This window comes from Pundamilia nyererei, unplaced genomic scaffold, assembly GCF_000239375.1.
Source record: "Pundamilia nyererei isolate P.nyererei 1_Seehausen unplaced genomic scaffold, PunNye1.0 scaffold00030, whole genome shotgun sequence".
NCBI lineage: Eukaryota > Metazoa > Chordata > Actinopteri > Cichliformes > Cichlidae > Pundamilia > Pundamilia nyererei.
In genome coordinates, this window is record NW_005187431.1 from 3,792,729 (window position 1) to 3,805,182 (window position 12,454).

Genomic DNA, 12,454 nt, shown 5'->3' on the forward strand with positions numbered 1-12,454 from the left:
GTGCTGGCTTTGTAGCACCCAGCTGAACATGGCTGCGGATCAATGTTGTGAACAATACACACATACTTGCATTCACACATACACACTTGAGCTTGTTTACGGTTTAAACAGCAGGTGGCACAGATAGCAGCCACTTAATCTGTAACCATTTGGACAAATTAACACGACACTATCTGTCGATCCATCTATCTCTCGGTCTTAATTTTTTGTACAATACTTTTTATACTTTTAATACTTTTTCATACTAAAATAGTCTAGTTTGACAAATATGCAAAGTTATCTTTTTAAATTATGATGTTTTATTAAAGGTCAAAAAAAGTCATCCAAACCTATTTGACCCTGGTGAAAAAGTAATTGCCCTCTAAGCCTGATGACTGGTTGTGCAACCCTTAGCAGCAGGAACTGCAATCAACCATTTGCAGTAACTGGCAATGAGTCTTTTTAATTTGGTGTCTTTTCTTTGCAGAATTGTTTTGATTTGGCCACACTGGAGTTTTTTTGAGCGCAAACAGCCTGTTTTTAGCCAATCAGAGGTGGACTTGCTGGTGTGTTTTGAATCATTGTCCTGCTTCATAATCAAAAGTTTGCTTGAACGTGGCATGAACTGATGGTCAGATATTGTCCTCCTGGACTTTCTGGTAGAGAACAGATTTGTCAGCAGTGGTTTGTAACTCTCCCATGGATACCATTTTTGCCCAGTCTCTTCCTTATTGTTGAATCATCAACACTGACCTTAACTGAGGCAAGTGACGCCTGCAGGTCTTTAGATACTGTTCTCCATTCTTTTGTGACCTCCTGGATGAGTCATCAGTGCTCTCTTGGAGTAATTTTGCTTGGCCGGCCACCTCATCACTGTCCTAAGTTTTCTCTATCTCTAGATAATGGCACTCACCATGGTTTGCTGCAGTCCCAAATAACATTGTAATCGTTTCCAGGCTGATAGATCTCTATTTTGCTTTTTGAGATCTTTTAGCCTACTTCACTTTCTCATACAGGTTTAATTTAAGTGATTTCTTGATTCGACAGGCCTGGCAGTAATCAGGTCAAGGTGTGGTGAACAAAACTGTATTCAGCCTCTAATAAAGTCGGATTAATCAAAGCTTATTCGAAGTTTACAAGAAGGGGTAATTACTTTTTTGAAGACGGCCAGGCTAGGTTTGGATCAATGAAATTTTCATAAACAGCATTGCGTTAGATTGTTTACTTGCATTATATTCATTTGATGTTAAAAAACTTGATGATTTGAAACATTTAAGTGTGACAAACATGCAAAAAATAGTAAGAAAAGGGGGCAAGGAATGCGGGAAAAGACCTTTTTACGGCACTGTAGCTGAACTGCAGTTTTTGAACCAAAATTTTCTTTTGAGGCTAGACGGTACCATAAGGTGTGCCACATCAAGTGCTGTTTCAAGGTCTGTACCAATGCAGGTTTACTAACTATACTCTGTGAATGAATAGCACCTGTTTTGTGGCTGATATGGTTTAAACTCCATGCACTTATTATTGTAAAGTACCACATGGATATTTCTGGACTTGCTCAGTAATAGTTAAAATGGAATGGCCTTTAAGAAACTTTACACATATTTTCAGAAGTGCTTCATGATCTATTAATTATGTTAATTATTGTTTATAACAGACATACGACAGGGTAGCAAACACATTAGAGGGTTACCTAGGCAACCGGCGCTGGAATGTCTGAAAGCGACCAACCGTCAGCTTCAAAGTATCATACATGAGTGAAGCGCTCCCTGTGTGGAGGCAGCTTTAGTAGCTACTGTTACCTGTGTTGAGATCTACCCATAAGTCCAGAAAATGATCAATTTAAGCTTTAATCTAAACAGATGAGAACAAAAACACTTGTTATCATAATAGAAATTTGCTATGGTTTGAGCATTTCAACATGGGGATCACAGGGTCTTACTCCCTTTTTTGAGACAAGCTGAAGTGGCTGTTTGAGGAACAGCAGGTTTGACAATTGGCTTCATTTTTTGGCCCCATGGGTTGCCGCTTGACTAAAAGACATGACAGTACCAATGCCACTGTTTGATTGACAAGTGCCAAAACACCACAACAACGGCTGCTACTTAAAAAAGAAAAGAAAAATAAACTGCATTGTTGGATATACCACTAGAAGGGGGTACTTGATTATCTGGCTATTATTTACTGCTCAGTTCCTGAGCACACTGTAATCACCCTCACCTTACTGATTAAAGTTGAAGTGTGGGAAAGTTTTCTGGCAGGTAATTTCTCTATGACTGACAACGTTGCCCTCTCATTGTGAAGGCTGTCAGCGGGCAACGCATTTACTGCCGGCCAGCTGCGATGATGCACACACACAGAAAACACTGCCTGGGCTGCCTTTCAATCCATGCTGTGGCACCACTGGCCAACACAGCAGAATTACTTTCAAAGCAGGGTGTGTGTGTGTGTGTGTTTTTGTGTATGCGTGCATCTGTGTGTGTGCGTCGGTGTCACATGCAGGTGTGTGTGTGTGCATGCGCACGCATTGATAGATGTAAAGTGTTTACTGGCAAGGCGTTCTCCTCCCACATCTGCAGATCACTCATCCTCTGGGAGGCCTCCCCTGCTTTCATCAGGCCACATGGAAAAGTGGGAAATCATTAGGGGGGGGGGACATTGTGAAGTGGAAAAGTATAGATGAGGTAGGAAGTACAGTGGCACATGAAAGAGGAGGAGAGTGAGGAGATGGTGAACGATCGAGCTTTAGCGAAAGTCAGGAAAGCGAGCGAGGCATGTGGCGGTGAGGGCTCTACCGGTCACCATAGCAACCCTTTAAAGGCCGATCCCCAATGCAATTAGAGAGGCTTTGAGGCAGCAAGTCTGAAAATAATAATAAAAATAATGGCAAGAAAGAACAGGCAGATTTAAGGAAAACAACCCAGCTGCATGAATGAAAACCAGCTATTATGTGTCCAAGTGCGTCAGTTATTGCGCGAGCTAAATGCGGGGAAGGCGTCCATTCTTCTTCGCTAGTTGTGGGAATTTAATAATGAGGATGGCAATGGCAAGGCGTATGGGTTTGATCGCGCAGGCATCTTTGATGGAGAGAAAGAACACAACGCTATGGGCTATTTTTTCCCCCCAAAAGCCCAGGCCACAGACTCCAAAATCAAAAGTAAACTTACACATGTGGGCAACACCTCGATGAGAGAAGACAGAAGAAAGAGGGAGAGAGAGGCAGCTGAGGTTTAATTCACAGCAGGCACAGGCTTAGGCTCAGGCCACCAAGGTGATATTATCAATGAAATTAAATCTTCAGAACTTGGAAGTATTATTGCTGGCAATCCTCTCCAGTCCTGTCAAAGCCCATTAAGAACAAAAGAGCACAACATATCCGGGGCACAATGTGTATCTTTTTTTTTCTTTTGTGAACACAAGCTCATTTATCATCCTTGCATAAGAGCATTGTTGTTCATAAACCGTGCATATGCAGCTTTTCCTATGCATAAAATTTATCGACTTAGATTTGTTTTTGAAAACCGGTGTGCCTCTCCTGATCTGGCAAATTCCCAGATGTGAATTGGTTTGCATGGAGACAAGCTGTTTCCTACGTTTCAGCTGGAAAACCCCTACCGCTGCTGTTCACCATCCTGTTAACTGGAAGTCTGCATTTGTCTTTTTAGACTGAAAACAGTGCAGTCACTTTCTCTCAGAGCAAAGCGTATCAATGGCGTTATTTTATCTTGTTTCTCCGGTCCGGTATCACTTAGCTGATGTGCTGTAATATCCAGCATATCAACCAGTGGCACGTAGGGTAATACATCTTGATTAAAAGTGAACAATTTTGCTTAGTAATTTAAAGTACATATGAAAAAAGTAATGTAAAAGCAGTTTATGTCTGAATGACAGAATATTGTCAGTTTAACAGATTGGTGGTTATTGCTTATTTCAGTACTTAATGATTTCAGTTCTTTGGCAGTTATTACAGCTTTGAGTCTTCTTTGGATAAGTCTCTACAGGTTTTTTAAAACCAAGATTAGGGCACTTTATCCCATTCTTTCTGGCACATCCTTTTAAGCTCCACTGCATGGAAACCGCCAGCTTCAGGTCTCTCCACAGATGATGTATGAGGATTAAGCGCAACCTTTGGCTGAGTCACTCAAGGACTCACCTCATGCATTGTAGAGGCTGTATGCTTAATAGGTGAAAAGTCAGCTGATATCTTCAAGGTATTTGGCTGCATTTATCTGATCCCCGTCTCTGCTGCTGAGAAGCACCCCCATAACACAATGCCGCCGCCACCACCAAACTTCACCACAGGGATAGCATTAGTCAGGTGATGAGCAGTGCTTGGTGTTCCCTACATATGGTGCTTGGAGTTCTTCCCAGAGAGTTATAGATTTGTTTAATTAACAAGAGCATCTGTTTCTTTCTGCTGATGACTTTTAAATGCCATTAGGCGAACCCTATGCATGCTCTGCTTTGTAATCAAGAGTCTTTTCTGTGCTTTAGAATGCAGGACGATCGATGAAGCCAGATGACCAGAACCTGAAGCTCTTTTAGAATGACTGTCATGTTCTTGGTCACCTTTGTCCAAGCTTCAGTTTAGCCACTCAGCCAGCTTTATTGTGGTTTTGAACTGTTTAAATTTCACATTTATAGAAACCTCTGTATGCCTGGAGATACTCAACTTTATAGAAATGGTTTACACCCTTGACCTTATCTGTGGCCATCACAACAGTAGATGATGCATGTAACGGCCACCTAGTGGCCTCCTAGTAAAGACTTAAAAGCTATCTTAGACTTGTGAAATATTTGTACAGGCAGGTTTCTTGTCTTTCATGTCTTTCAGTTCAGATTGCCAACGATAGACAAGTTTTGAACATAATTCAAGAGTGATGCCGGAACTAAATGTGAATGAAAATGAATTTTTGTCATGATGGGATACTGAGTGCATTTTTTTAGGGGTAAAATGACAATTTCATCCTTTTAAGGTGAACCTTACATCAGCATAAAGAGCGAAGTGCTATCCCCTAATGTGTGATTCAGCTCCTCTGTTAAAGCAGTCTTTTCAGAGTGGTTCTGCCATCTGTTAGATGCAGTCAGATGACTCAAGTCTACCCTTATCTGTCTCTGCACTTGTACAACATGACATGAACCAGAACAACAACAAAAAAAAACCCCACAACCACACCTTTTAGATGGATGAAACTTTCTGATGTAAAACTGGCTTTGTAGGCAATAATGGTAAAAATGTCTCAATATAAAAGGCAGTGGAAATGTTCTGGATGAGAAGCAGGATCTGCTGCCTGTGCATGCGGTGACTCAACAGCAACTTTGTTCGTATCGGAAATAATAGCAGTGAAAGGATTTTTCATTGCCCATCCATGACAAATCGTGTTGGGGTCGCATCCTACTGAGTGTTTATATTGTAGCATTTGCATTTCTCTGGCCCGTTCCTGCAACCCCCAAAGAGAATCGATTTCTTGCGCTCGCTGCCCTTTCACGTCTGTCATTTTCACATTCTCTCCTATTCCATACTTATTTCTCCTGGTTTCTCTTATTTTGTGCTCTTTCTTCTCTTTGTAGTTTCTTAAAGCCAGGATCTTTATAATTCTGCCCTCTCTTTATTTATTTATTTATTTTTGTCTTTCATTTCCTTCACTCTTTCCCCCACCCTTTGCTCCCCATGGCTCTCTTGTCATGCCCGCTTGTTTTATTGCTTCTTGCAGTATCTCGAAGCCCATAGCAAGGCTTTTCTTCCCGGTTCCTTCCTGCACGATTTGGTGCCGGTTTCATCTTTGGCCACCTTTTTCTCCAACCCCTTTCCCTGTCTCGTGTGTTTACACCCTCTCCATCTGCCTGATGACTCGATCGTCTCCTTTCAGTCTCCGTGTTTGTCTTTCTCCACATCTTTTTTTTAAAATTTCTTATTTCCTACCCCTTCTCTCTGTTTGCACCTCCACAGCCAAGTGTTATCCCTTCCTCCTCTTCTCCGTCTGTCTCTGTGTACTGGGTCCTGTCCTCAGCCCACAGCTTAGTTTACAAATGGATTTTCTCTCCAAAGAAACACATAACCATCTCCAGACGTCTTTATTTAACCAGCAACAGCAAATTTATAGCTGTCATTTTTGCAGATTATTACTGGCGGGGTGACACCACATTGCAAACATATAGTATATGCGCATGTTTTACTGCATTTTGTTGCATTACCATGTTTCTCATCAGCACTCATTCATATCCTAAGTAATCAATGTGGTTTAGGGACATTTGTACCATTTTTTTTATACACAAGAGCATCACTACCTGCAGGGACCCCTCTCTTGATCGTCCTCTAAATCCTCTGCCCAGATCCAAATATTTATGTGAAAGAGAACCCGGTTAAGCCTCTTTGTTATTAATGATACATTAGCTTTAATGTAGCATAAAATGAAAGTTTATTGTTCAGTGTGGGCTCGCACCTGACCCCCACCCCCATTCAATATTGGGTAGGTTAGCTCAAGTGGTTAAGACTTTTCAAAACTGCCCTTTTGCGATGAATTATTTAGCATTTTCACAGTGGAAGAGTTCAGTAAAGGTTCAGGTCTGTCACACCTCGCCCGTATTTCTACTAAAAAAAAAAAAAGAAAGTTGTATCACTGCCGTGAACTTTAATCACAACACAATTTGACCTGACATTTCTCACAAGCAACACGGGAAGGTACATTAAAAACCTTTTTCAAAGTAATGAAATTAGAGAAGTGATCTATTTTCTTTCTTTCTTTCTTTCTTTCTTTCTTTCTTTCTTTCTTTCTTTCTTTCTTTACATACACAGTGTAAATTTCCATGATTGTAAAGCAGTGGTGCACAGATGAACCAACCCACTGACAAGCAATGAAGTAATTCGATGATTGATATAGAAATCAGATGCTCAGCAACATCTTGAACAACTAAAGAGTCTGTCCAGAATATCTGAATGAATTTTCAAAGATTTGGCGACCAAAAATTGTTCCAGCTTGCTTTTCTCTTCAGTGTGAGTGGCTCATTACACATCTGTTTAATGCTTTTCACGTGTGAAGAATATTCTGGTACCAATTTGTGGTTTGTTGCCAATTGTGAAGAGAAGATGGGCATGCTGTGGAGATAATTGAAATATCAAGACTTTGGCATACTCTTCTGCATAATTACATGTGAAAAGGTGGTTATTTGAGTTACTTTTGCCTTCCTATCAGCTGGCTATTGTACTCTACTCTCTGACATCAACAATGCACAGCTGCTCACTGGATATTTTCTGTCTTTCTGTACAGTTGTAACCCTAGAGGTGGCTGTGTGGGAAAATCCCAGAAGATCAACAGTTTCTGAAACACTTCTGGGACCAGCAACCAAGCCATGTTCAAACTCACTTAAAACGCCTTTCTTCCTCATTCTGATGATCGGTTTGAACATAAGGAATTCTTCTTGACCATTTTTGCATTCCTGAATAAATTATTAATGTAAAAATATTAATGAGCAGTTGAACCTGTTGTACCTAATGAAGTGGCTGGAGAGTGAATATCTGCACGTCTCTGATACACAGTTGTAAGAGCTGCCCTGTAGGCTGTGACTGTCCCCTGCATTCTTCTGCTGTTTTGTCATCATAAGGAGCAGGCCACAAAAGGGCCACAACGATTTTGAGGTTTGTGACACTTTCCACCCCGATACAGCTTCTCAATAGGATTCAAGAATGAGGCATACAGTGAATGAAACTCCATCAGCATTCTTGGAGTAGCCCCAAACCATTTAGCGATGACAATACTATAGTGGAAGCTGACATTTCCCAGACAATGATAAAACTCAGAAAACCTGTGTCAGTCACAGGGATACGATTTTTGTAAAGGTTGTCCAGGGTTTAGATGTCCACCATGCTACCCTAGCATATTATGGTCAAATCTTCTGACTTGTGCCAGTTTGACATATATAAATATGAAATAGTGTCGGTAGGAAGTGCATCAACAAAAAGCACATAAGATATACAATATAACGTTTGGGCTGTTCTACAACTACTGCAAATATATAGACTGTAGTAAAAGGAAAATATATTGCACTACCAATATATAGTTGATAATGTGTGTAGTGATAAGCGTACAAAAACAAGATCTTCCTTCACTCTGTCACATTTCCTTTCAAATGGTGCTTTGTAGGCTCGCTGCATTATCACCTTGTGACTTTTCAGCACTCACTCCAAACCGCAGTAAATCAATCTTAATTTTATAGTACTGTTTGTGATGATCGTGTTGCAGATATCTTGTTACTGCTGGAGCCTAAAGAATTCTCTTCTGCCACCACCGTTGTTGCGTATCCCTAATTAAAAATAACACAAAAACAATAAAGAGTTACAGCTGAATGATTACGTACATACCCGTTTTACCTGTGTGGATGATTGATAATGATGAAATGGCTTTGTCTTTGACTGTACCTGGAGACCACACTCTGCCAACATCAGGTCATGTTTGATTATATAGTCCACAAGTACAGAAATTGCCAATATATTTGGAAATGTGTGTGTGCGTGTGTGTGTGTGCAAATAAAGCTTGTGCAGATTGTGCAGATCGCCTTGCAGCCTCTAAATGAATAATCGGGTAACACATGCTGATAAATGATCAGGGTTCACAGCTTGTGAACTGTGGCGGTGAAAAATTAGCATCATTCAGCTAGCTTACATAGCATTAGCTAGAGGATCATATGGTAGCTCAGATATTTCCAGACATAGAGGTGAAGACTTACAAACTGATGCTTTGCTCTACGTTATGAAATTCCAGGTCTCTATGCCCCTGCATGTGCTAGTTATACATCCCAGGAGTCTTTGTCACAGTCTTCCACCCTTCACTGTGGTTCAACACTACACAGAGGGAAAAGACATGAGCTTTTGGTGCTTTAGAAGTTAATCATTTATCCATTTGAATTCTCAAGGATGCAGATCACAACAACTGCAAAGTATGGCTCCTTGGAAGCAAAATACAGTTAAATGACGGGTGGCTGAAGATTTTTGCACCGCAATATATTTTGAAGAGTAAAATTACATGTAACTCCTGTATTCAGTCTCTCTTGCTCCAAAAATATTGTTTAAATTAAACTGGAACGTTTCAGTCCTTACATTTAACATTTTTGCCAAATGTGTTGAGAGACTTTCAAGTAGTTAGTCAGCAGAGAGTAATCGAACCTATTTGATCACAGAGTTGTTTAAACTCCATACATCATGCCTTAGTCATTTTTTTCTATAGGTGTGTTAAAATATTTGAAAATTGTTACAAAACTGTCATTTTAGACCAGAGCAAAGCAGCTGAGAAAAACTGTGAATGTTGATGTAATGACTTAAAGGGTTTAAGGTTAGGATTAAATGGATGTTTGAAAAGTAGTGGTAAGGTCAAAGGTTACAGTGATGAAACCATGACTTTGTGTTTTTGCGTGCTTCTGCAGTTTATTTAGATTTCTCTCAAGGTTAACAACGCCAATAATCTCTCACCTTCTTACCTCTACGTTTTGCATGGCAGTGATTTAATGAGCTTCGCCGACAAAGTTCTATTTAAAGAATGTTGTTGTGGGTTATTTTAATGCATTTCCCCAAATGTGTCTTCCAAAATGCATGAGTTTGTTTTCCACTTGATATACTTGATATATTTGATTGTTGCTCCATCTCTAGTATGCGCACAGTGCAATGCATATTAATACAGAAAACCAAATGTATAATTCAAAAGGAATATTTTCAAAGCTCTGAGACCTGGGGCCATAAACTTGCACCATGGATTTTTGATGTCGGGGTTGGGTTATCCATTCTGAGTGTACAGTATCTGTGAAAGTGCAATGTATACAAATCGTAGAGGGCTGAATTCTTACGTGGTGCAGCATCCACAAGTCCATGCAATCTGCATATCATTATTATTATTACTAAACAACACCTGCGCGGCTCGTGATTATTACATACTGCATAGATCAGAGGATGGATGACACGCAGGAGATTTACAGCTGAGGAAGCAGAAACCGCACAGAATGGGAGAAAGATGGATGGGGAAGTGTACTGATGGGACCAGGGTGGAACAGAGGGGGGTGGGGTGGGGTGGGGATAAAGATGTTGTAATGTTTTTGAAGGTGTGGGTGGGATACAGTTTGACAGAACATATAGCAAAGGCTAAACACACACATGTGGCCCAGGCAGGTGCTGTGGTCACAGCCGTAGCCTGAGTGAGAGAAAGAGGCAGTGTGAAAAATTGATGTGCCCTACTTACAGCAGCTGAGCAGAGACAGGAGCAGGAGGCAGGGGAGGCTGAAATGATGTTAGATTTTAGCAAGTAAACCGTGTTTGGGTTGTGGTTTTTTCCCTTTTTTCTTTTTTTGTGCATTACATCATGCCAATTTGTTCTGGGCGTGGGTGTGCGCCTGTAACTCATTTAGCTCCATGTTCTGCTAACATGCAGTGTAGCTTTGTTCTTCTGTTTTTGTGTTCTTGTTTTTCTTTGTTTTGTCTTTTTTAAAACATGAACATGAGTGTTATTGGTTTTCAAGCTGAATGCTACTCCCCTATAAATTTAACACCCTCAGCTTCAATCTGGCAGAAATACAGAGACTTTCCTCCTTTTGCACACACCGTCCGCTCTGGAGGCCTGGGCCGCGCAGCTCTCATTAGCCCATCTCACGCTCTTCGGCACTGTTTGACCAAGTGAAGCCCTTTATCTGCTGTCCTCCTATTTAAACGAGGTGGGGAGAGTATCTGGTCCCTAAAGGAGTCAGCAGAATGGAAACCGCTGCACGTTAATCAACACACCCGAGCTCCACACAGGAACAACTAAGAAGCTGTGCTGCTTTAGCCCGTTTACTCCAAGGAATAACTTAATGACCGAAAAGGATTTATGAGGGTTTACGCTGCTGGCCACATAGAGTGTTGAGTATTTGAATTTATGCTGCGCTCAGCAGCCTGCTTAATGCACTGTAGTGACCATGACTCACCTGAGGGCTGAGATAACTATTAAAGAGAGCTAGCTCACAGCACTCAACTCGGATCTTTTTACTTGTTAGACGGGAATAAACTGCTGGTGCAATTTCAGGTGCTTCAGGCAGACTGTAACACTGGATTTCACTCGCAGATTACCTGTAAATCAGACTTTCTTGTTTACATCTCCCAACTTTTATGTTTTTCCTGTCATCCACCACCATTCATGAGTGACAGCATTTGTATTGGATTGACAGGACATCCTGCATCTGTTACCGGTGTCCTAATCTCATAGAGATGGCAGCATTTTATCATTCTTTCTAAAAGTATATACATAGCATCGCTGTGGAAGCGCTGTAGCACTGAGAGAGACACACAGACTCAACAATGCATTAAGTCTCAGGTGACAAACTGGCTCAACCGAAACCTGCCGTCATAGAGAGTGACACATAATGAAAACACAGTGTTGATATAATGGGTAAGCATAGCTATTTTGATGGAACTATTGTGTGAAATGACACAATACTTTTAAGTAGGCTTCTGCTAAGAGAACATGTTTTGATTATTATTATTTTTCATGTATTCTTACCTCCGACAGGCTCACCCCATCCAAACAAACAGAATATTAATGATGAAAGTGAATCAAATCTAGAACATCCTACCTATGCCTCCTGCTCCCATCCTCCTGCTGTTCAAGATAGCAAAGGCCACATTTACAGATTAGCCAGTTTAGCTAGCTTACCAGAGAATGCATGATACAGCTAACATCACTCAGACATCTAGTTTGGATTAACAAGGTCCCCATAAGTATGGAGGTCTTCATCATAAGTGCGGGGTAACGTAGAGCAGGAGACTGACAGATGGAAAATGCAGTATCAGCATTGATGTAGTTTCTGTACTTTCTTCTGTTGGGGTGACGAGAAAGCAGAGCCTGAAAGTGAAGCATTTGATTTACTGGTCAATGTACATCCCTACCCTTATCTATGGCCACAAGCTCTGTGTAGTGACCAGAACAAAGAGATCACGATTGCAAGCAGTGAAAATGAGCTTCCTCGAAGGGTGTCTGAGCTCTCCGTTTGAGATACAGTGACATCCTTTGTAATTTTGGATGTATTGAGAATAGAGCCACTACTCATCCTTATCGAAAAATGCCAGTTGAGGGGGTTTGGGCATCTGACTGGGATGCCCCGTGATCAGCTCCTAGGTAAGGTGTTTTGGGCATGTCCTACCAGGAGGAGGCCCTGGGACATACCCAGATCATGCTGGAGACACTGCATTTCTCTGCTGGTTTGGGATCCCCTTAGAGCTGGAAGAGGTGACCCAGGAAGGAAAGGTCTGGACTTCTCTGCACAGTATATCAAATCAAATCAAATCAAATCACTTTTATTGTCACATCACATGTGCAGGTACATTGGTACAGCACATGTGAGTAAAATTCTTGTGTGCGACCTTCACAAGCAACAGAGTTGTGCAAATACAATAATGTAAACAAGCAAAATACAAGAATGGCTACATCTGAAACTAATAAATATATGTACAATATATAATAGT

The 12,454-nt window shown here is 41.0% G+C and overlaps 1 protein-coding gene across 2 annotated transcripts in view; it reads left to right on the forward strand.

The window, feature by feature from the left end:
* The window catches only part of dlgap3 (discs, large (Drosophila) homolog-associated protein 3), a 150,783-nt gene that overhangs the window by 28,379 nt on the left and 109,950 nt on the right, over positions 1-12,454 (forward strand). The gene's annotated exons all lie outside the window — the stretch shown is intronic.